At 38.2% G+C, this 26,447-nt stretch overlaps 1 protein-coding gene across 13 annotated transcripts in view; it reads right to left on the reverse strand.

The window, feature by feature from the left end:
* Positions 1-26,447, reverse strand: part of NUMB (NUMB endocytic adaptor protein) — a 152,761-nt gene that overhangs the window by 123,665 nt on the left and 2,649 nt on the right. For all 13 annotated transcript variants that reach the window (XM_077909924.1, XM_077909933.1, XM_077909930.1 and 10 more), the window contains exon 2: positions 3,164-3,298. The gene's annotated coding sequence lies outside the window, so the exon portion shown is untranslated. The remainder of the gene's footprint in view (positions 1-3,163; positions 3,299-26,447) is intronic.

Raw genomic sequence — 26,447 nt, forward strand, 5'->3', positions numbered from 1 at the left:
TCAGCAATTTTACCTACTCAGACTTTTTTTTTTCTACTCAGACTTCTTAAAAGCAAAAGTGGGCTTTAAAAAATGCTTAAAACAGGGAAGCCTGGGTGGCTCAACCGTTTGGGGCCACCTTCAGCCCAGGGCCTGATCCCAGAGACTGGGGATTGAGTCTGTTTCTCCCTCTGCCTGTGTCTCTGCCCACACCCCTCCTCCCCCCGTGTCTCATGAATAAATAAATAAAATCTTAAAAAAAAAAAAAAACTTAAAACGAAAATACTTTAAAAAGAAGGCAAGTTAATGCTTACAGGTGTGGGACCCAGGAAATTTAACAAAAATCCCCTACCCCTGGACAAGCAGAGCAGGACTAACTCCATTTTGTGCTACACCCGCCACCTCCTGTGTGACCCCCACATAACCTGCTTATTGCTTAAGGCGCTGCCCCACCCTAGTCAAGCCGGTGGGCACACCCTAATTGGAAATAGGCTCCTAACAATGTAACCCTGCTTTGTGCCCGCCAAACTGCAAGCCAGCTCAAATGGATACTATAGGGTAAGATGTAATTCAATCCGCCACCTGTGTGTGGACCAACATGACTATGCAACTTTCTGTGTATCCCATGGGCCACTGGCCCATATAAAGCTGCTACGCCTCTTAGTCTCAAGGTCCAAGTCCCTGCTCCTCTGTGTCGGGTACCCTTGGACCCAAGCTCCAGCTTGTAAATAAACCCTCGTGTGTTTGCATCGGTGTCGGCTCCTTGGTGGTTTCTCAAATTCGCTATCTTGGGCACAACAGGCTTTATATGTTTGTGTATATATGCATGTATTTGTTGTTATTGTTATTGTTATTTAAGACACAGTATTTTGTACTACTCATCATTCCCAATCTATGTCTACTGGCAAACATGTCATAATGCTTTTAAAAGGAAAAAAAAATCAAAACAGCTTTCCCAATTATACCTTTGAACTAAAATATATTGTTTCACAAACTCAGTCAATTCTGATTATTCAGTTAAGGGCAAACTTCTGAGATTACTTCTATTGTCACAATAGCTGATTCAGTCATTTTCCACTATAAGATATATCTGTGAGTAGTTGAGAAACAGAACTGAACCAACTCTGCCAACAGCAAAAAAAAATTTCTGGGCCTAATACACACGCATGCACACATATACTGGTATATACTAATTATACCTTATTTCCTACCTGTAGTGAATGGACCAACATCTCCATGTCATATTTAGAGAATTATCTAAAAATACTATCCCATTACATCCAGAAATTAGGTACTAGCTATATTCAAACCTGCTATAGGCAATTCATATAACTGGTAAGTACGTGTGATCAATAATACAACCAAATAGAGGCACCTGGGTGGCTTAGTTTGATAAGACACCAACTCCTGATTTCTGCTCAGGTCATGATCTCAGAGTCATGAGACTAAGCCCCCCAAGTTGGGCTTTCTGCTTAGCTGAGAGTCTGCTTGAGATTCTCTTCCTCTCCCTCTGCTCCTCCCCCTCTCAAATAAATAATAAATAAATAAATAGTTTTAAAAAATAATAATACAACCAAATATTCTAGAACTTTGCAAGTTTTTTTGTTCCACTGAAAACATTTTTAAGTATTTACCAGAAATTTAGTATTTACCACTGCGCCTGGGTGGCTCAGTGGTTAAGCATCTGCCTTTGGCTCAGGTCATGATCCCGGGGTCCTGGGACCGAGTCCTGCATCAAGCTCACCCCAGGAAGCCTGCTTCTCCCTCTGCCTATGTCTCTGCCTCTCTCTGTGTGTTTCTCATGAATAAATAAAATCTTAAAAAAAAAAAAAAAAACTTACCAGAAATTTAGCAGGTAAAATTGTACAATCCTAAAAAAGATTACATAGATGTCCTTAAAAGAGACAGACAAAACAACTTGATGTACTCAATAACACTGGCACTAGTTTCTCAAGCCTATGGTATCGGAAGCCAGTTTCCCAAATAATTCTCCAATTATTAAAACCAATAAAACAAAACAAAAACAAGTAGCCTTTGAACTAAAAGCGTTTTCTCAAAAACAAAAAATCCAAACTACAAATCTTATTTTGCATATGGTTTATAAATATTTGTTCTTTATTTTTCAGTTTGCTGCTTTGTTAATACAAAAGAAAATGCAAAATCTATTTCACTTCTTCCTGTTTCAGCACCTTATTTTCAGCATCATACTCAAGAAAAGCACACAAAATTCTTACTGGACTCATACACCATAATTTCCTGTGAATATTCCTCTTTTCACACTATACAGCCATTTATCCTCTTACCTTAAAAGTAATACCAACTGTGGTACATTATATTCGCCAAAGATGGCTATAATGGCAGATTTCATTGCATTTGCTCTTCAGATAATGAGATGCTGAAATTCCTCCCTTCATATAATGAGATGCTGAAAATGTCTATGTCTATATCCTCTGAACTTAGGTGTACCTTTAGGACTACCTCAACCAACAGAAAAAAGCAGAGTAACACTATGTAACTTCCAAAACTAAGTCCAATATGCCATGCAACTTCACCTTGCTCTCTTGGGATGCTCTTTCTTGGAACTTAGCCACCATGCTGTGAGGAAGCCAAGCAGCAAAAAGGAGAGGTCATGTGTAGGTGTTCTGGCTAACAGCCCAAGCTTAGGTACCTACCAATAGCTAACATTAACCACCAGATACATGAGTGTGCCAAGCCTTCAAATGATTCCAGCGCCCAGCCATTGACCCTCCCACTCTTCCAGCTATTTCACCTTAGGCCACGTATTAACAGAGACAAGCTGTCCCCACTAAACAACTCTTGCCCAAATTACAGATACATGAGCAAAATAAAGGACTGGTATGTTTTAAACCCACTAAGTTAGGGGTGGTTTGTTACATAACACTATATAATATAAGCTCATAAATACAACTTGAAAAATGGACAAAAAAGAGAAAAGAAAACTTTTAATTACCCTAAGTTTTACCACTGTTAACATTTTGACACGTATTTTACTATCAAGAAAATATTCTGCCCCACTCAACTAAGATTCCAAATGCTCTGTTTTTACCAGGGGGGAAAAAAGGGTTAAATTTTTAAAGGCAGTCAAAGGTATTCATCTAACAAGAAATAGAAAGGAAAAACAGTAGCATTCATTCTACTTATCTTTACTATCTCTTTCACATACCTGTCCTTAGTGAGGTGTCTGAGGATGGCTGGTACACCAATATTCTAATCTGTAGATGTGAATCAAGATCTTGAGGCGCAACAGCAGCTACACTGGACCTCCTCCTCCCTGGAAGAAGTTGCAGAAGCCTCAAATCTGAAATTTTTAAGAAAAGAAAATGCTAAATATAAACATTTCCTTTTTGAAAAATATTTATTTAAGAGACAAAAAGGGTACACACAAGGGAGAGCACAAGCAAGGGGTGAGTGAGAGAGAAAAACAGACTGCTGACCAAGAAGCTGGACATGGAGCTTGATCCCAGGACCCCAAGATAATGACCTGAACCAAAGTCAGAAGTTTAACAAATTGAGCCACCCCAGGTGCCCCTAAACATTTCCTTTCATCCACTTATAATTCCATCTCTACAACTGGATGAGGATGGTAGAATTAAGATAACATGTAAGTGAATGCATAGGTCTCACTGAAAGTAGCATTGGGTAATGTGGCTTCAAGTCCCAGCATTACTTCTTACCAAACTTAGGATCTTACTTAAGGAACAAATTCTCTGTGCCTAAATCTCATCATGTGATGAAGACTAGAGTGACTGGATCAAAGTTTTGGGCTAGTAGTCAGAAGACCTTATCATTCTGCCTTGCTGTAAGAACTTTTGATACGTCTCTGAGCTGATATATCATCTTTAAAAAGAGACAGTTGCATTACATAATGGTTCCTGAAATCTAATCCTTAAACAGTCATGACCAAAAAAATGGGTGTAAATTTACCAATTGTGCAACTCTGAGATTGTCCTTACTACTTTTTCTGGTATTAAAATGGCTTCTTTTATGAGATGATGTGATAGACAGTACTAGTTGTTTTTTAAATACTCAAAATCAAAAGCTGTGGCCCTATGTAAGCAATATAAAATTCTTTTTAGAGTTCTAGGGTCTATATGATTTCCATGAGCTCTAAAATCCTCTATTTCTAACATTCAATATATTCATTCACTATTCAACTAGTATTTTTTAGGTACCTAATATGTGACAGGCATTCTAGTAGTTGCTGGGGGAGCCCAAAAATAAATAAGATTAGTCCCTGCTCTAAAAAATGTCTCCAGATCTAATAGGAAAGCAGATACATAAACTTCATACAGGGATCCCTGGGTGGCGCAGCGGTTTGGCGCCTGCCTTTGGCCCAGGGCGCGATCCTGGAGACCCGGGATCGAATCCCACGTCGGGCTCCCGGTGCATGGAGCCTGCTTCTCCCTCTGCCTCTCTCTCTCTCTCTCTCTGTGTGTGACTATCATAAATAAATAAAGAAAAAAATAAAATAAATAAAATAAATAAATAAATAAACTTCATACAATATAAGTTTTCTAATAGAGGCTTTGCACCTTACAACATACAGGAGGTAGAAAAGTAGAATGAATGGGTTTTTTAAATAAACAGGATTTTATTTATTTTTTAAAGATTTGTTTTTAAGTACTCTCTATACCCAACATGAGGCTCGAACTCATAACCCCAAGATCAAGAGTTGCACACTCCACTGACTGAGCCAGCCAGGCGCCCCAAATTAAGTAGGATTTCAAAGTGAGTTTTATAGTTACATGAGGAATTATTATTTAACCTCTTTAATCTCAATTTGATTTGAAAAACAGGAATGATTACAGATAACACAGAGTTGTGGTAAACAGATAAAATGCTAAAAACAAAAGCCAATCCACCCAAAAGTATGGTTTACACACTTTCCAGAAGACAAATTAAAAATGGATTATATAGGGGCACCTGGGTAGCTCTGTTGGCTAACTGTCTGCCTTCAGCTTAGGTCATGATCCCGGGGATCCTGGAATCAAGCCCCGCATCGAGCTCCTTGCTCAGTAGGGGAGTCTACTTTGCCCTCTCCCTCTGCTCATATGTGCTCTCACTCACTCACTCTGTCTCTTCCAAATAAATAAATAAAATTTTTTTTAAAAAATGTATCATGTTTTACTGATCTGCACAAAAGGGGTCACTCAAACACTGATTTACACTCAGGGATACTAAACACCTGCAGGGGTACAACCAAGTTTGCTACATTTTTTTTAAGATATTATTTATTTATTCATGAGAGACACAGAGAGGCAGAGACACAGGCAGAGGGAGAAGCCAGCTCCATGAAAGGAGGCCAATGTGGGACTCGATCCCAGGACTCCAGGATCACGCCCTGAGCCAAAGGCAGATAGATGCTCAACCGCTGAGCCACCCAGGCATCCCAAGTTTGTTCCATTTATATTCCTAGAACCTAGTGCAATTCCTTATAAATAGCAAGTATTAATAAGAAAAAAAGACTGAATAAATGAATGCCTTTTTATAGGAATTAAAGTTATATTCACTGAAAGTAAAAATTCTTAAGTGTTCATTCAAAACTAATTTTAAGTGTATATTTTAAGTGCTCAACCTGTCATATTGGAATCTGGATATGCATGCCTGTTTCATTCATTCATTTATGTAAGTGAATGGGTATTAGCCTTGTGGGTGAGGCACTTGCTTGACCTTGAGAGATTTTAAAGATTTATTTATTCATGAGAGAGACAGAGAGGCAGAGACAGACAAAGGGAGAAGCCAGCTCCTCACAGGGAGCCCGAAGTGGGACTTGATCCCAGGGGGATCAGGCCCTGAGCCGAACAAAGGCAGAAGCCCAACTACTGAGCCACCCAGGCATTCCTCTCTCAAATCTTTAAAAAAAAAAAAAAAAAAAAAATGCAACTCAGTTATATAGATTATACCTCAATTAAAGTTCTAGCATATGTTACCATATTAAAATATTTTGGAAAATTGTCATGAGAAAATGTTTTGAGAGTCTACTTATATGACTTTTTTGGGAGAAGAGAGAAGTAGACAGGCGTTACGTTTATAAAATTTTTTGAAGCTCTGGAAACATGTAAACTCAGCATTTGTCTTCTTGTAACAAACATTCCTATCCTGTTTTGTTTTTAAAGATTTTATCCATTTATTCATGGGAGACACAGAGAGGCAGAGACATAGGCAGAGGGAAAAGCAGGTTCCTCACAGGGAACCGGATGTGGGACTCAATCCCGGAACTGGGATCATGCCCTGAGCCAGAGGCAGAGCCACCCAGGCATCTCTCCTATCATATGTTTAAAAGAATGTTACAGTGTTAGAATTAGTAGAGAAAAAGAACCTGAAGCCTAAATTAGGTTAAGCCAAAGTCACACAGCTGGTCATTGTCAGAGTTAGGTCTAGAATTTAAGTGATGGACACTAATTTGATGCTTGTTTTACTAAAACACTTTTTATTCTGAGTTATTCTTTCTAGAGACTATTTTTAATTCCTGTTTGGAACTTTTTAATTGTGTCATCCTAAAGCTGGAAACCACTCCCTTCCTAGTGGTAGGAAAGTCCTGTGTCTGGTTGATAATAGGACTGTGTCTGGTTGATAAATAGGAAGGCTAAATTTGAGAGATCCTGCATCACTTAAAGTTTGCTTAGACATAATGAACAAATTTAGTTATAAAGACACTTTTCTTTAGCTGAGGGAAACTGGATGCTTAGTTTTGAAGTTGTCAAAGGTTACCAGTTAGAAATAGGTTTTGATAACTTTATTGCATTAACAAAAAAAAGCTTTTGCTGGGGCCCCTGGCTGACTCAGGAGTGTGCAACTCTTGATCTCATGAGTTAAGCCCCATGTTGTGTATAGACATTACTAAATAAATAAATAAAAACAAAAAACACTTCAACCTTTTCAGATTATCATGATTATTGGTTTGTTAGGAAAGTAAGAAAGGTTTAAGAGTGGTAGGGTTTTTTTGGTTGCCTTAAGGAATGAAGATTTATATTATAAATACCCAGGGGTGTGATGAAGCACCAGAAAATTTAAATAGTTACACATTCAGAAAGTGGAAAATGGAATGTCATTCAGTTACAATGGCAGATTTAGTTGTCATATATTTTTTTTTTAAGGAAAGTGCAATTTTATTATTTTCTATTTTTTCTTTAAGTTTTTATTGAAGTGGGACGCCTGGGTGGCTCAGTGGTTGAGCATCTGCCTTTGGCCCAGAGTGTGATCCCGGGATCGAGTCCCAACATTGGGCTCCCTGCATGGAGCCTGCTTCTCCCTCTGCCTATGTCTCTGCCTCTGTCTCCCTCTGTCTCTCATGAATAAATAAATAAAATCTTAAGGAAAAAAACATAAAAAAAAAAAAAAGAGAGAGAGAGAGCTCACACATATGTGCACACATGGGGGAGGGACAGGAACAGAGGGAGAGGAAGAAACTCAAGCAGACACTGCCACTAGACACAAACCCCACTTGGGACTCAATCTCACGACCCTGAGATCATGATCAGAACTGAAACCAAGAGTCAAACGACTGTGCCACCCAACTGCCTCTGAAATTCACCTTTAAGTATATACTTCTGAGTTTGAAAAAATATATAGTCATGTAACCACCACCACAATCAAAATATAGAATAGATATAGGCAATAAAGAATACCTCCCCCCAAAAAAAACATTCTCTCATGCCACCCCTGGCAACCACTAGTCAGTTTTCTGTCCTTTTAATCTTTTTCCAAAATATCATAAAAAATGGAATCACACAGTATGTGGCCTTCTGAGTCTGGCTTCTTTCACTTAGCACAATGCATTTGCTATCCACCTATTTGCTGCATGGACTGCGAAATAGTATTCTACTGTATGAAGGTTTGTCAACTCGCAGCTGCAGTACATTTGAATTTGTCTCCAGCATAGAGGTTTCTGCTTGACTTTGTTTTCATTTCACTTGAGTAAATACCTATTAGATCTATTAGATCATTATAGTAAGTCTGTGCTTAACTGTATATGAGAATCTGCCAAACTCTTTTCTAAAAGACTGTATTAATAATAAATATTAGTTATTTAATGGTCTTAAGGAAAAATAAGTTTAGATCTTGTGTCACAATTTTCATAGAAAAAACTCTAAATAGGGACACCTGAGTGGCTCAGTGGCTGAGCATCTGCCTTTGGCTCAGGCCTGATTCTGGAGTCCTGGGATGGAGTCCAGCATCAGGCTCCTTGCATGGAGACTGCTTCTCCTGTCTCTGCCTCTCTGTGTCTCTCATGAATAAATAAAATCTTTAAAAAACAAAAACAAACAAAAAAACCAAAGTGCTATGGGATTAAAAGAGAAAGAAAGCCCTCATATAAGAAGATGGCTCTATTATCTTAGAAGTGGGACACCGGTTGAACATCTGCCTTCGGCTCAGGGCATGATCGTAGAGTCACAGGATCGAGTCCCACATCGGGCTCCCTGCATGGAGCCTGGTTCTCTCTCTGCCTATGTCTCTGCCTCTCTCTCTCTCTGTCTCTCTCATGAATAAATAAATAAAATCTTTCAAAAAAAAAAAAAGGCTTAGAAGGATAACAGAAAATTTTTTAAAAAGCATTCAAAGCAGACCAAACAGCCTTAATAAAAAGAAAAAAATGGCAAAAAGTAAAGGACATATGAGAATAGGAGGTTAAAAAGATCAAAGCAGCTACAGCATGGAGAAACTGTAGAATTCCACAGAAATGGTTAATGATGTAAGTTAAGAAACAGAAAACAAAATGTTCAGTAAGTGTGCTACAGAACTCAACCTTATGCACTAGCTACAAAATGAAAATATGAACCACTTCTTTTACAGGTCTAAATGTCAAATGATGAAGGTCATATACACAACTAGTTTTAAAGTAAAAGTGCTCATTAAAAGCATGTCTCATCAATTTCATGTGGAATTTATCAAGACTTTTAAGGTGGTTTTATTTATTTATTTTTTATTAAGGTGGTTTTAAACTATCTAAACAACAATTTTTCAAAAATCCTACTTAACTCTTTCCAAAATTATAAGCCAAAGGGAGTATGAAAAGAGGTGGCAGGCAGGGAGGCCAGGGGTAGGACCATTCAAAATATCTAACCTTACACGCAGCCCAAATTTGAAAGTTATGAAATACTTCCAAAATAAAAAGTCAAGTTTTTTAGCAATATTCCCAAGTCATAATTTTACTGATATTAACTTGTAACACTGCTATTCATAAGCCTTTAAGGGGTAACTGGCTGTTGTTCATTATATTCATTCAATAAAAATACATAGATTACCAAATACCAAGAAAGTCTAAGCAGAATATACAAAAATCACAAAATTTTAAAGGTTAACAGAGAGATTAGAATAACCAAGATAATTTTAAAGAATAACAAAATTGAAGTATGAGACCTCATTATACCAGGTATCTAAATTTATTACAAAGATACAGTTAATAAAGACAGTTTAATAGTGGCTCTGAGATAGGCAAACAGAGCATAAAAACAAACCTGAATGTAAACAGAAATAGGACACATGACTCAAGATCCTCACTGAAAATCAGTGACAAATGGATGATGCTCTATAAACAGCATTGGCACACTTATTTTCCACATTTAAAAAACTGAATTATTAAAAAACTCTGAATTATATTCAGTATGCTATTTACTATAATTTCAGAATAACTTAAATAATTCAGTATTAAACGTCTTTAAAGATCATCAAGTCCAATACCATCACTTCATAAAAGAAAAATAAAGACCAGAGAAGTTAAAACATTTAGCCAAATCACAGAGCGTGGCCACAAAGGAATTAAATAACACATGATTATTTTATTTAAGAATTTACAGGGATGCCTGGGTGGCTCAGTTAAGCATCTGCCTTTGGCTTGGGTCATGATCCTGGGGTGCTGGTATCAAGCCCCATGTTGGGCTCTCTGCTCGTGCGGAGACTGCTTAATCCCTCTCCTCCTCACTAGTGCTCTTTCTCACACACTGTCTCTCTCTTTCAAATAAACAAATTTTAAAAATATTTTTAAAAATATTTATATTCTTGGGCAGCGTCAGTGGCTCAGCGGTTTAGCGCCGCCTTCAGCCCAGGGCCTGATCCTAGAGACCCGGGATCGAGTCCCACATCGGGATCCCTGCATGGAACCTGCTTCTCCCTCTGCCTGTGTCTCTGCCTCTCTCTCTCTCTGTGTGTCTCTCATGAATGAATAAATAAAATCTTTAAAAAATAAATAAATAAAAATTAAAAATTTATATTCTTAGGACACCTGGCTGACTCAGACAGAAAAGCATGTGACTCGATCTCAGGGTTATGAGTTCGAGCCCCAAGTTGGGTGTAGAGATTACTTAAATAAAACTTTTAAAAATTAAAAAAAAAAAAAAAAGAATTTACATTCTTTCATTCAATACACACAAAATGCTTCCCATCTACCCCAATTTATTTAAGTCACCCATGATATCAACAATGCCAAATCAGAAGCGGAAGAAGACTCAGAAGTGTGGCAAAATAAAAAAGCCAATACATACTTTCATTTCCTTCCATCCTCAAACCTTCCTTCATGGAAATTGACCAAAAAAATCTATGGCCATCTAGCTGGATCAGTTAGTGGAGACTGCAACTCTTGATCTCGGGGTTGTGAGTTTGAGTCCCACAATGGGTACAGAAATTGCTTAAAAATAAAATCTTAGGGCAGCCTGGGTGGCTCAGCGGTTTAGCACCGCCTTCGGCCCAGGGCGTGATCTGGAGACCTGGGATCGAGTCCTGCATCAGGTTCCCTGCATGGGGCCTGCTTCTCCTTCTGCCTGTCTCTCTCTCTCTCTCTCTCTCTCTGTGTGTGTCTCACAAACAAATAAAATCTCTAAAAAATAATAATAAAATAAAATAAAATCTTAAAAAAAAAAAAATCCAGCCCTACCCTCAAAGATTTATCTTATCTAAATCCAAACTAAAAGAAGAGTTTCATGGTTTCAGTATGCAGGAGATTCAGGAAGAAAAGAATTTTAAGAACTGTGATTCTTGGGCAGCCCGGGTGGCTAAGCGGTTTAGCGCCGCCTTCAGCCCAGGGCCTGATCCTGGAGACGTGGGATCGAGTCCCACGTTGGGCTCCCTGCATGGAGCCTGCTTCTCCCTCTGCCTGTCTCTCTCTCTCTCTATGAATAAATAAATAAAATCTTAAAAAAAAAAAAAAAAAAAAAGAACTGTGATTCTTGTGTCTGTGCATCATAAATATCAATGAATATCATATATTTAGGGAATGCTGTTACTAGGCCCACCATTTTCAGGCACAAGCTCCATTAACTTCATATCTCAGTTTGTTTCCAAAGGATGTTAAACATTTACATTTAGAGATTTTCACAAAGACCAGTTAAACAAACACAGCTGAAGACTGTCTGAAAGTAGTTGTTCCAATTCCAAGGTTCAATTAAGGTATAGACAGAAATGACATCTTCTCTAGGAAAGCATTCAATCTCAGGTTACTAGGGTTGTTCACCATCTGTTAATTCTGATAAAACTTTCCTTCTATAAATCATCCCCCTGGGATATACGACAGGAGTATTGATACTGAAGTGAAGGAGACTCGCAGAGAACCTACTTGCAAAGTTGAAATCCCCATTTAAACTATGACCACACAAGGATATGCTCTATAAAGAACACAAAATTGACTGCATGTAATTCACTTAAGCAATGATGGGTAAGAATATGACCTCTGGAGCCAAACTACCTATGTTTGAATCCATCATTCGCTCTATGAATTTGGGCAAAATTGCTTAACCTTTGTGCTTCAAACTTCTCAACAGGAAAATAAAGATAATAATAAGGATGGGGTGGCTCAGTCGGTTAAGTGTCTCCCTTGGGTTCAGGTCATGATCCCAGGGTCTTGGAATCAAACCCACATGGGGCTCCATGCTCAGTGGGGAGCCTGCTTCTCCCTCTCCCTCTCTACCCCTACTTGTGCTTGTGTACTCTCTCTCTCTCTCAAATAAAAATCTTTAAAAACAATAATAATAGGGGTGCCTAGATGGCTCAGATGGTTAAGCGTATGCCCTCAGCTCAGGTTATGATCTCCAGGTCCTGAGATCAGGCCCCACATTGGGCTCCCCAGTCAGTCAGGAGTCTGCTTCTCCCTTTCCTTCTGCCTCTCACCCCTACTTATCCTGTCTTAAATGAAGAATTTTTTTAATCTTTAAATAAATAAAATTATGATAATAATAAAGATAGTAACAATACCTACTCTCATAGGAGTTTTTGTGAATTAGTGCATGTAAAGCACTTAGAACAATGCCTGGAATATAGCATTAGCTGCTGCAGTATTATTACTACCACCTAACCCCATTACCAGACTATCAGTTCTCAGGTGTGACTCAAATACAGGCTAGTTTCCTAACCAGATCATGCAATTTTTTTTAATATATTTTTTATTTATTTATGATAGTCATACAGAGAGAGAGAGAGAGAGGCAGAGACACAGGCAGAGGGAGAAGCAGGCTCCATGCACCGGGAGCCCGACGTGGGATTCGATCCCGGGTCTCCAGGATCGTGCCCTGGGCCAAAGGCAGGCACCAAACTGCTGCGCCACCCAGGGATCCCAGATCATGCAATTTTAATGTTCCTGAATCAATGATTCAATATGCCAAATTCAAAAAACTGCTCTACAAAAACACAGCCTCAAGTCTGATTTAAAAAAATCATTTACTATTTAAAAAAATATATAAAAATAAAAATAAATAAACAAATCATTTACTTAACAAAATGCTCACAAACATTAATCAACTATAAAAGTTTACTTAATTCCATGAATTACCACTATGATATGGAACTTCTGAAAAATCTTTTACTTGAAATAAATTTTTTTTTCAAGTATAAGATTTAAATTTTCAGGCAGCCGGGTGGCTCAGTGGTTTAGCACCACCTTCAGCCTGGGGTGTGATCCTGGGGACCCGAGATCGAGTCCCACATCAGGCTCCCTGCATGGAGCCTGCTTCTCCCTTTGCCTGTGTCTCTGCTTCTCTCTCTGTGTCTCTCACGAATAAATAAATAAAATCTTAAAAAAAAAAAAATTCCAATTTTCATTTGTCTTTCAATTACAAATTAAGCTCTGAGCTTACAAATCAGATTAATAAGTATATACCGGGATGCCCGGGTGGCTCAGTGGTTGAGCACCTCCCTTTGGCCCAGGGCGTGATCCTGGGGTCCCGGGATCAAGTCCACGTCGGGCTTCCTGCATGGAGCCTGCTTCTCCCTCTGCCTGCGTCTCTGCCTCTCTCTGTCTCTCATGAATAAATAAATAAAATATTTAAAAAAAAATAAGTATACACCTATATATAGTAAAAAAAACATACTGAAGCTTTTAAGATATTTACTATTAATCTGCAAATTTGCCCTTGTATATATTTTGACCAGAAACAATGAATAAATGTACATCTTTAATCAACTGAAAAATGTAAATAGAAATCATTCAAGATATCATTTTATACCCATTAGACTGGCTAAAAAAAAAAAAATCAAATTAACATCCCAGGTGGTGGCAAAGGGAAGCAGCAACTGGATCTCATACACTGCTAGTGGACAACCATTTTGCAATTTCTTATAAAGCTAAACATACCTCTACCCTGTGATGCAACAATTCCACTCTTAGGTACTCAACCAAAAGAAATGAAACATATGTTCACAAAAAGACTTGCACAAGAATGTTAATAGGAGCCTTATTCATAACAGACAATAACTGGAAATAACACAAATGTCAAAAAAAAATGTCCATCAACAGGAGAATGGAAGAACAAAGTGTGGTATTAATAAAAATACTGTGCGGCCTGGGAAGTCATCTGTTATCGACATTTATGATTTTTTTTTTGAAAAATTTTTTTAATTTATTTATGATAGTCACAGAGAGGGGGGGGGGGGGAGAGGCAGAGACACAGGCAGAGGGAGAAGCAGGCTCCATGCACCGGGAGCCCGATGTTGGACTCGATCCTGGGTCTCCAGGATGGCGCCCTGGGCCAAAGGCAGGTGCCAAACCGCTGTGCCACCCAGGGATCCCTGACACTTATGATTTGAATTTATTGCTAAATGAGATTTTTTCATTTCCTCCAAGTTGTCTCATTTTATAATTTTAATCCCTAGTTGAAAATAATTTTTATTCTGAAAATAACCTTATTTTTTGTTTAGTAACTTGAGTTTTTTTTTGCCACTTTTTTTTTTTTTTTGCCACAACATAAACTTTGATGAATTTAATTGGTGCTTTTAAGTGGCAAATGACATCTGGCTGGCTCAGCTGGTACAGCATGCAACTCTTGATCTCGGGGACTGTGAGTTTGAGCCCCGCGCTGGGTGTAGAGATTGCTTAAAAATAAAAAATCTTAAAAGGCGGTGGGGCAAATAAATCTCAGGGTTTTATTAAATATTACTTTTATTAAAAAAATAAATAAATAAATAAATAAATAAATAAATAAATAAATATTACTTTTATTAAGTGAAACTCTTAAATGTTTGTGTACATATATATGTTTTTTAATGCATTCCTGGGACATATTCATCCTAAGTGTTCCCTACAGAAATTATCCATGTATAAAAACGAAGATTGGCTTAGAATGGCTACTTTGATGAAAACAGTGTCTTAGGGAAATACAGATTGGACCTGAGGTACATTGAATACTTAAACTGTGGTCTAGTGATTGTTTAAATGGCATTGTATTTAAATGAGCATACTATCGCTATAACTTTCTACTCCCTTAACAAAAAAATAAATGTACAAAACAAAATGAATCTCAAAAATATGTTAAACATAAGAAATCAGATAAAGGGATCCCTGGGTGGCGCAGAGGTTTGGCGCCTGCCTTTGGCCCAGGGCGCGATCCTGGAGACCCGGGATCGAATCCCACGTCAGGCTCTCAGTGCATGGAGCCTGCTTCTCCCTCTGCCTGTGTCTCTGCCTCTCTCTCTCTCTCTGTGACTATCATAAATAAATTTAAAAAAAATTTTTTTAAATAAAAAAAAATAAAAATAAAAAAAATAAAGTCCGCAAATCTCAAAAAAAAAAAAAAAAGAAATCAGATAAAAAGAGTATATATTCCATTTATATGAAATTCAAGAACAGACAAAATCAGATTACCTGGGCAAAACAAAATTGAAAAGGACATTAAATGTTTTGCTGCTCACTTATGCAAATTAAGTCACAGCTTTGAATATTATCCATCCCTAGAATCCAAATAAAAATTTGACACCAGAAAAAAAAAAACTTTTTTTGAGACCAGGGATGCCTGGGTGGCTCAGCGGTTGGGTGCCTGCCTTCAGCTCAGGTCGTGATCCTGAATCCCGGATCAAGTCTCACATCAGGCTCCCTGCAAGGAGCCTGCTTCTCCCTCTGCCCATGTCTCTGCCTCTCTCTCTCAGTCTGTGTCTCTCATGAATAAATACATAAATCTTTTAAAAAAAAATTTGAGACCACTCAAAAAGAAAAAAAAAAAAAAAAGGACAAGAACAGGAATACAACTTCACTTAAAGGAAATACTTAAAGTTTCATAATATTTAAAATGTTCCACTAGTGGGACCCCTGGGTAGCTCAGCAGTTGAGCATCTGCCTTTGGCCCAGGGTGTGATCCCAGAGTCCTGGGATCGAGTTTCGCATCAGGCTTCCTGCATGGAGCCTGCTTCTCCTTCTGTCTGTGTCTCTGCCTCTCTCTCTGTGTCTCTCATGAATAAATAAAATCTTAAAATAAAAATGTTCCACTAGTGATAAAATACAATTTTCAAAAACCAATTACTATTTTCTCGCTATCAAATTAGCAAATATTTTTAAATGATAACACTCTGGCAAGGGTATATATCTCAAGCTCATACGTTGCTAATGGGAATGTAAATTTGTACCATTCTAGAAAGCAATTATGCAATGTTTTGCTCTCTTGAGAACCCTTAGAAACATACCTTGACTTGATAATTCCACTTAGAGCAATCTAGCTTACCAATGTAGAAATGTGGATAAAGGAATGCCTAGGTGGCTCAGAGGCTGAGTGCCTGCCTTTGGCCCAGGGCATGATCCTAAAGTCCCAGGAGAGAGTCCCACATCAGGCTCCCTGCATGGAACCTGCTTCTCCCTCTGTCTGTGTCTCTGCCTCTCTCTGTGTCTTTCATGAATAAATAAAATCTTTAAAAAAAAAAAAAAAATGTGGATAAAGATCTGTGTTTAGCAACATTCAATGAAATTTTGTTTAAGTAAAAAAATATTGTTTATAATAATTGGAAATTAGTAATCTGAATGTAAAAACTATGGAAATTGCATAAATGGAATATTCCTCAGCTATTTTAAACTGTTTTCAAATAATTACAATGATATTAAAATGCATGTTAAAATAAAGCAGGTTCCAGGGGGGCCTAGGTAGCTCAGTCAGCTAAGCGACTGACTGTTGGTCTCAATTTAGGTCTTGGTCTCAGGGTCATGGGTTCAAGCCTCACATTGAGGGGGGTGGGAATAAAGGAATAAATTCCTTAAGAAAAAAAGGAATAAAGAAATATTCCTTTCGGCAGCCCCGGTGGCTCAGCAGTTTAGCGCTGCCTGCAGCCCAGGGCGTGATCCTGGAGACCCGGGATCGAGTCCCACATCGGGCTCCCTGCGTGGAGCCTGCTTCTCCCTCTGCCTGTGTCTCTGCCTCTCTCTGTCTCTATGAATAAATAAGAAAAATTTTTTAAAAAATTTTTTTAATTCCTTTAAAAAAAAATTGGTCCCGGGACACCTGGGTGGCTCAGGTTGAGCATATGACTTCCACTCAGGGCATGTTCCCAGGGTCCGAGATCGAGTCCCACATCAGGCTCCTTGCAGGGAGCCTGCTTCTCCCTCTGCCTATGTCTCTGCCTCTCTCTGTATGTCTCTCATGAATAAATAAATAAAATATTTTTTAAACAGCAGGTTCCAAAATTATGTATACAGAAAAATCTGCATAAGGAAAAAATAGAGAAAATAAATGTTAATGTTATTTAAAAAAAGTAATGAAGGAAAAAATAATAATAATGAAGGGTCAGGGACCTGGGTGGCTCAGTTAGTTGAGTGCCCGACTCTTATTAATTTCAGCTCTGATCATGATCTGGGTGGTGGGATCGAGCCCTGCCTTGAGCTCCTCAGACGGCTGCACCCTCAGAGTGGAATCTGCTTGAGATTTTCTCTCCCTATGCCCCTCCCTGCCCCACTTGCACACGCACATACTCTATTAAAATAAATAAAATCTTTAAAAAAAATAATAATGAAGGGTCAATATCATAGAAACTATGACTATATTTCAGTGTCTGGGCTTTCTTGTAAAAGCACAGGGATACCCCAAATTAACTAGGTATACTAGAGAGGGGGGAAAAAAGACCAAAAGAATAAGAACATTCATTGAAGGAACACACCATTAGTATTATTTCAGATATGAACAGCCAACTTATCAAATGAAGTCAAAGTTATCAAATGAAGTCAAGGTATCTTAACTATAACAAGAAAAAGTTATAGAATTCAATACAGGGCAAGTATATACCAATCATGTTTACTCTGATCTAGGGAAAATAGGTGATTTAGCTATTTTCCACAGGACTAAGCTCAGCTCTTCTACAAAGCAATGAAAAAGAAGGGAAAGGCACAGCAAGAAGTCAAGCCAGCAACCTGATTTCTCAGGAAATTACTTCTTACTTGGCAAAGTACTGCCCTCATATTCTAAAAGTGCAAAACTCTACAGAGAGTTTAGACACACAAAATTCAAATACCATGTAAAAGATGTATACTTTCCCTTGTTCTCAAGATATCCAAAAAGAAAAAAAATAATGCATATTAAAACATAGGGAAAAAAAGAGCTCAATTTAGAGTTAGATGTTGTTTTTTTAAAGATTTAGAGGCAAAAAAAATTTTTTTAAATAAAGATTTAGAGGCACCTGGGTGGCTCAGTGGCATCCACAGCTAAAAAATATATTTGTTGAAGAAATAAATTCACATATGCATTAATTCATGTATTTTAGAAATCATTTTTATTGCTTAAGGCAATAAGACAGTTTTCCCCCTTTTCTTACTTTCTCATCTATTTTCATCTGAATACAACACTTTGACTTCCTGTAAGAGCTGTTTTCAACAATAATTTGACAATCTCTGGCTTTAAAAATGGGCAAATAGGGACACCTGGGTGGCTCAGCAGTTGAGCGTCTGCCTTCCTGCGTGGGGCCTGCTTCTCCCTCTCCCTATGTCTCTACCTCTCTCTATGTCTCTCATGAATAAATAAATAAAATCTTAGAAAAAAAAAAAAAAAGGTACTAGGGTAGGTGAGTTAAAGAGGGGAGGGGTGCCTGGGTGGCTCAGTCTGATTCTTGGTTTCAGTTCAGGCCCTGATTTCAGGGTCCTAGGATCCAGCCCCAGGTGTCCGACCTCACTCAGCAAAGAGTCTACTAGAGATTCTCTCAACTCTGCCCCTCCCCCTGCTGACATAAGCACACATGCCTGTGCATGCTCTCTTACTCTCTCAAATAAATCTTGAGAAAAAAAATAAAATAAAATAAAATAAAGGCGGAGACTGGGAGAGAGTGGGGAGCAAAGAGGAGAAAAAAGAAAGGGTATGATAGACTATTCTTCCCTTAAGTAAGATGTTTAAAACTCTGACCCTGATTTCCATTAAAGGTTCAGTACTGGGATCCCTGGATGGCGCAGCGGTTTGGCCCCTGCCTTTGGCCCAGGGCGCGATCCTGGAGACCCGGGATCGAATTCCATGTCGGGCTCCCGGTGCATGGAGCCTGCTTCTCCCTCTGCCTGTGTCTCTGCCTCTCTCTCTCTCTCTCTCTCTCTCTCTGTGACTATCATAAATAAATAAAAAATTAAAAAAAAAAAAAAAAGGTTCAGTACTGAAGCTTCTATAGAACTATGGATGCAAAGCTGCACAGTAAGCAGAAAAAATGACACCTGAACTTCACTTAATGTTCAAGTAGATAATAATATAAGGATGAAATTATAAGCATATATTTATATCAGTGGATTTTTATAATCCATTCTTTTTTTTTAAGATTTATTTATTTATTTATTAATGAGAAAGAGAGAGAGCGCAGCAGAGACACAGGCAGAGGGAGAAGCAGGCTCCGTGTGGGGAGCCTAACATGGGACTCGATCCCGGGTCTCCAGGATCCCGCCCTGGGCTAAAGGCAGCACTAAACCGCTGAGCCACCTGGGCTGCCCTATAATCCATTCTTGCAACTCTAAAATGCTTCCCTTGGCACCATGATCCCAAATGCCACACTACACCAAAAGGCCAAAAACCTGCTACTTGGAAGAATTAGCAACAAAGCAGAATATTTTATTAAACTTTTGTAATAGAGGTGTCTGGCTGGCTCAGTTGGAAGAGAGCATGTGACTCTTGATCTTGGGGTCATGAGTTAGAGCTCCATGCTGGGTGTAGAGATTTAAAAAAATAAATTTTCAAAAAAGAAAGAAAATATTTGCAAATCTAGTATCTGATAAGGGACTTGTATCCAGAATGTATATGTTTCACAACTCAAACTCAATAATAAAAGGCAAATAAATCCATTTTTTAAATGGGCAAGGGATTCAAAAAAACATTACTCCAAAGAAGATAAACAAATAGCTGATAAATCCATGAAAAAATTCACATCATTGCCATCAGGGAAATTCAAAACAATACCACAATGAGTTATCACTTCACATCCACTAGGATAGCTATAATAAAAAAACAAAAGTAATAACAAGTGTTGGTGAAGATGTGCAGAAACTGGAATACTTATTCCCACCTCCTGGTGGAAATACAAAATGGTATTCATGGCTGCCTTGGAAAAATGAGTTACCATATGACCCAGCAATTCTAGTACTACTTGATATATACCAAATATATGAAGGAGCCCCTGGTGGCTAAGTCAGTTGGGCCACCGACCCTTGGTTTCCATTCAGGTCATGATCTCATATGTCATGGGATAGAGCCCAATTGGGCTCCATCCCCAGTGGGGAGTCTGACTGCTTCAAGGTTCTCACCCTCTATGTCTTCAAGTGTGGGCACTCTCTAACTGATACATAAATCTTGTTTTTTAAAGATTTTATTTATTCATAAGAGTGACGCAGAGTGGCAGAGACATAAGCAGAGGGAGTAGGCTCCCTGCAGAGAGCCTGATGCAGGACTTGATCCCAGGATCCTGGGATCATGCCCTGAGCTGAAGGCAGATGCTCACCCACTGAGCCACCCAGGCATCCCTTAATAAATAAATCTTTAAAAAAATTAAAATAAAAAAATGCAGGGCACCTGGGTGGCTTAGCCCGGTAAGTGTCTGTCTTCAGCTCAAGTTACAATCTCAGGGTTCTGGGATCAACCCCCATCACAGGCTCCCCGTTCAGAGCAGGGGGGTTGTAGTTGTCCTGCCTCTCTCTCTCTGTCCCTGCCCCACTTGTGCATGCTCTCTCTCAAATAAATAAATAAATAATAAATTAAAAAATGGAAACACATGTCCATACAAAAACTTGTACAGGAATGTTCATAGCAGGGACACCTGGGTGGTTCAGCAGTTGAATGCCTGCCTTCGACCTAGGGCGTGATCCTGGAGTCCCGGGATCAAGTCCCACGTCCGGCTCCCTGCATGGAACCTGCTTCTCTCTCTGCCTCTCATGAATAAATAAATAAAATCTTAATTTAAACAAAATTGTTCATAGTAGGGATTCCTGGGTGGGTGGCTCAGCGAGCAGTTGGTGTCTGCCTTTGGCTCAGGGCGTGATCCTGGGTTGGGGGATCAAGTCTGCATTGGGCTCCCTGCATGAAGCCTGCTTCTCCCTCTGCCTGTATCTCTGACTCTCTGTCTCTCATGAATAAATAAATAAAATCTTAAACAAAAAAAAAATGTTCATAGCAGCTTTGTTGAAGAGCCAAAAACTGGAAACAATCCAATGTCTATCAACAAGAGAATAGACTTTTAGGGATGCCTGGGTGGCTCAGCAGTTGAGCATCTGCCTTGTCTCAGGGCATAATCCTGGGTTGGAGGATCCAGTCTCATATCAGGCTCCCTGCAGGGAGCCTGCTTCTCTCTCTGCTTGTGACTCTGCCTCTCTCTGCGTGTCTCTCATGAATAAATAAATAAAATCTTTAAAAAAAAAAAGAGAGAGAGAGAATAGATTTTTTAAATTCTAATATAATTAATTATATTGGAATACTATTCAGAAATAAAAATAAATTCCTGATGCACAAAATAACATGGATAAATCTTAAATAAATCAAGTAGAGGGGCAGCCCCGGTGGCGCAGCGGTTTAACACCGCCTGCAGTCTGGGGTGTGATCCTGGAGATCCGGGATCGAGTCCCACATCGGGCTCCTGCATGGAGCCTGCTTCTCCCTCTGCCTGTGTCTCTGCCTCTCTCTCTCTGTGTCTCATGAATAAATAAATAAAATCTTAAAAACAAACAAACTTTCCTTTAAAAAATAAATAAATAAATAAATAAATAAATCAAGTAGAGTGAATGAAGCCAGACCTTCCTATCAAAAAAAAGTATATACCATACAATTCTCTTTAGACAAAGTTCTAGAAAATGCAAAGTAATCTATAATGACAGCAGATTTGTGGTTACCTCTCTGGGTAGAAAGGGAGAGACAGATTACAAGGAAACTTTTAGAATGGTTAAGTATGTTCCTTATCTTGATTGCGGTGGATAAATAGGTAAAAACCCATCAAACTGTATACTTTAAACATCTTCAATTTCACTGTATGTCAATTATAACTGAATAAAGCTGTCCCCAAAAAAGAGAGAAAAAAAAGAATGCATACGCCATGTTGGGGGGAAAAGAAGTATACCAGTTTCTGAAATGGCACATTTGGGTAAGGAAAAGGTAGAAAAAATAGACTGAGAACTTTTAAGGATGAACATTTTTAAATTTTTTTTTTAATTTTTATTTATTTATGATAGTCACAGAGAGAGAGAGAGAGAGAGGCAGAGACACAGGCAGAAGGAGAAGCAGGCTCCATGCACCGGGAGCCTGATGTGGGATTCGATCCTGGGTCTCCAGGATCGCGCCCTGGGCCAAAGGCAGGCGCCAAACCGCTGCGCCACCCAGGGATCCCTAAGGATGAACATTTTTAAAAGTCAAAATAGAAAAAAAATTAAATTTTTAAAAAAAGTCAAAACAGTAACTAATCCCCATACGATAATAGCTGAATATTCAACATCCACCAACAAAGCAAATGGTCAACACAATCAAAGCTATTATGAATTCAGTCTAGCCTTCAAAATAAAAAATTTCAGGGCAGCCCCGGTGGCGCAGCGGTTTAGCGCTGCCTGCAGCCTGGGGTGTGATCCTGGAGACCCGGGATCGAGTCCCACATCGGGCTTCCTGCATGGAGCCTGCTTCTCCCTCCACCTGTGTGTCTCTGCCTCTCTCTTCGCTCTCTCTGAATGAATGAATAAATAAAATCTTAAAAAAAAAAAATTTCATTCATCTCAACATTTATATGTATTATATACATGTTTATATGTATGAAAGTAGTAAGTTCTAAATATATATACATTTTAAGTATAATCATATTTTTAGAACTTAATAATTTTGTCTACAGATAATATTTGATGACCAAATAAACTGTACAAAACATCCACCCCAAAGTGTCACAGGTAGCAGATTGAAAACTGCTGATAGGGATCCCTGGGTGGCGCAGTGGTTTGGTGCCTGCCTTTGGCCCAGGGCACGATCCTGGAGATCCAGGATCGAATCCCACATCGGGCTCCCGGTGCATGGAGCCTGCTTCTCCCTCTGCCTGTGTCTCTGCCTCTCTCTCTCTCTGTGACTATCATAAATAAATAAAAATTAAAAAAAAAAAAAAAAGAAAACTGCTGATAAGGATACTCAATGCCAAGGAGATTCAATACTTAAATGTTAGTTTAAAAAATAAAGAGTGATCCCTGGGTGGCGTAGCGGTTAGCGCCTGCCTTTGGCCCAGGGCGCGATCCTGGAGACCCAGGATCGAATCCCACGTCGGGCTCCTGGTGCATGGAGCCTGCTTCTCCCTCTGCCTGTGTCTCTGCCTCTCTCTCTCTCTCACTGTGTGCCTATCATAAGTAAATAAAAATTTAAAAAAATAAAAAAAAATTAAAAAATAAAAAAAAGAAAGAAATCGGGATCCCTGGGTGGCTCAGTTTAGTGCCTGCCTTCAACCCAGGGCGTGATCCTGGAGACCCCGGTCCCACGTCGGGCTCCCTGCAGGGAGCCTGCTTCTCCCTCTGCCTGTTTCTCTGCCTCTCTGTGTCTCTCATGAATGAATAAATAAAATCTTTAAAAAGAAAAAATAATAGAAGTCTAATGAAATATTTATCTAACAGGTTCCACAGCTATACTTCATAACCCAAAAGAATTTAGGGACTAGTTATAATTCTGCTAATCTAGGTGTAAATAATTAAGAATTTACTGTGGGGAAAAAAAAAAAAAGAATTTACTGTGACTTAAGGTAAAAAATATAGCTGAGTTAAAAGAAAGATTCAAGTTTTTCAACAGATGCGATTAAAAATAAGACAAAAGAGTAAAGAATTCAAAATTGAAGTTTAAGTTTCATAAATCAACTTAATATTATATTTCTGTGTTGCTGGCTTCCCTGACTTTGCTTTTATTCAGGAGCCAAGCAGTGTTCTACAACTTTTATCCCTTTTCCTCTCTAAAGAACTGATAATCTGATAATCATTTTCCTTATTAACTATATTCACCTTAATATAAACACAATTACCACAATTAAGATTTCTGGGGGATCCCTGGGTGGCGCAGCGGTTTGGCGCCTGCCTTTGGCCCAGGGCGTGATCCTGGAGACCTGGGATCGAATCCCACATCGGGCTCCCAGTGCATGGAGCCTGCTTCTCCCTCTGCCTGTGTCTCTGCCTCTCTCTCTCTCTGTATGACTATCATAAATAAATAAATAAATAAATAAATAAATAAATAAATAAATAAATAATTTAAAAAATTAAAAAAAAAAAGATTTCTGCTACCTAATCAGAGAACTCAAAACTTTTCCCTGATTAATAGAACATAAGAAGAATGTAAAGAATCAGCAAGCGAGGAGAAATAGATCTGGTGGTAAGAGAAGGGGAAATCACCGAACACTAATTAATACGCCAGCTCCTTAGTTAACCCATTTAAGAGGACTGAGGGGTCTCTTCCCACTGCTTAATTCCAGACTCCACTGGGAAGGACAAGTGGTATGGTTTGGCCTAGTTACGATTGCTAGAAACCTATTCCCAAGAACTGCAGAAGCAGAGACAAGTGCCCAGCCTTCTAATTCCACATGGTCCTGCCCAGGCTCCCATCCTCTAGGACTAGCAATTCTCAGTCTATTCACTCACTTGCATTCTGACCTGCTTTTCCAAGTGGAAGATAACAAAGGAAGAGTTATGGCAAGCAGTGGAAACTGCACAGTACAAAAAATATGTCCATGGGAGAATGCTGCAAATAGGATCATCCTCCTTTACATATGTCACTCTAGGAAAACTGCCAAGAGTGGCTCACTACTCTAGACTTACTTCCTACAGTTCCTCCAAACTCCTCCTCAAACACATGTCAGTATTCTCCTCATTCTCCCTTAGTTTCAATCCTCCTTTTGCCCCAAGATTTCCAAGTGTATATTTAATATTTTCAAAAATATATTGCAGTATCATAAGGACATCCTACTTATCAGAACCTGTGTCTCACATAAACATCGTAAGGCTTTATAGAGTATTTCTAACTTTAATAATGAAATTTCCAATAGGTTATATTACTGAAACAAATTTTCTTGGCAAATAAACGTATTTATTTTAATGTAAGAAAAAAAAAAGATAGAGAAATTATTTCTTAATATTTAAAGAGTACAGCTGTTTCCTTCCTCCTTAGCCCTATCAAAGAAACATGTATCAGAGTTTAGAAATTAGGAGAATTCAAGAACCATTCTGTGGAAATCAAAAGCTATCAAATACAATAAATAGATGTTTTGGCAAGCCCAAAATAAAATGCAGGTTCTGAAGTACTATATTAAATAAAGAACTTTTTATTAAGGTGTTAAGTTTACCAAGAGGCCTTTTCGGATAAAAGTTGTTCTCTCAACAAACTGAAAACCAGACATAGGTTTCTGTACCTTTACAAAATTAGATTTTCAGAGACCAACATTTCCACTAGGATTTACTCTATGGGTAAAGGCTAGAAGCAGAGAAAGCAGATCAGAAGCTATTTATAAAAGAGGATAAAACGCTACTGTAATAGAAAATAAATTTAATTAACTAGTGTTAATTGAACTTCTACTTTTTAAAATCATTTACTTGAGTTTTCTTTGATATATGAAATTAAGTCTCACTAAATTGTCCAGTCAGGAACATACAGTTTCTTTGAGACTTAAAAACCACCACTTATTCAACTACAGATTAACGAATCTCACTGTAAAATAAGTTGAGCAATCAGAGCTATTCATAGTTGAGTGTGATTAAATTATCGGTGAATAATAAAGTCACTTGAATAAAGTCCATTTATTAAGCAAGTACTCAAACCGGTCAATGTTCATAATTACAAGGAATGAACATTCATATTATTCCCACGCTCAATTATTAAGATTTTACATTCCTCCATCAGTTAGTAAAGAATTGAATGACCTCTACAAATGTGCCTACCAAATGCACAGAGACTTACAGAACAACCATTTTGGTGGTAGGGATACTCCATTTAACAAAATGCAAGGAATTTAAAAGCTTTCATCCTTGGAACCTTCGTCACAAAAATCAGTAAATTTATTTTGTGAAAAGATTGCTTATGTTTTCAATTCAAATATATGATGATTCTATATTTTGTAGTCTTCCGAGCAAAAATAATTTAGTGAAATATAAAAGTCTGAGAAAAATTATTTCTGAGATAAGAAATTATGTAAAAATCCTAATGCAAAGCTACACCAAGACTTTGTTCATAATTGCATAAAACATTAATGAAAGGGTTACATAAATCCCCTGGATTAAAGATTTTAAAGAGTACTGCATGAATCTCTCAGTTTTCAGTATTGCTTTCTCTGCTCTTATATCTACAAAAACTAATCTAAATCAACTCTTCCTAAATACAAACCATCTAGATTTTTACAGAGGAAAAACCAAACCAAGAACAACACAGAAAATACATATATATTCTTAACATAATTTTAAAAAGGTACTGTAGATTACATTTAAGTCCCTTAAGTTAAATTTATAATGTATGCCACATCCAGCTCATTCTCAAGGGAGAAAATCACCAAAACAAAAGCTCCTGCTTAATAAACTATTTACTTTGTAGTTAACCCTCTATCCCAGGTGCACTTTACTGTGGATTATTATCACTGTCTTCTCTTCAAAAACCTAGAAATCTAAAATACACAAGTATATCCGATTCCCTTAAAAATGCTTTGATATGTTTTCTATTAGTGTAAGGCCAGGAGAAGCTTTAAATAACTTTCACTCTCTTTAAAAAAAAAAAAAAAACACTCCTCTGCTTTTCTCCTTTGAAATGTGTCTTATTCTGCTTCTGCTTATTTTCTATACA

The sequence above is a fragment of the Canis aureus genome, chromosome 9 (genome assembly GCF_053574225.1).
Source record: "Canis aureus isolate CA01 chromosome 9, VMU_Caureus_v.1.0, whole genome shotgun sequence".
Taxonomy (NCBI): Eukaryota; Metazoa; Chordata; class Mammalia; order Carnivora; family Canidae; genus Canis; species Canis aureus.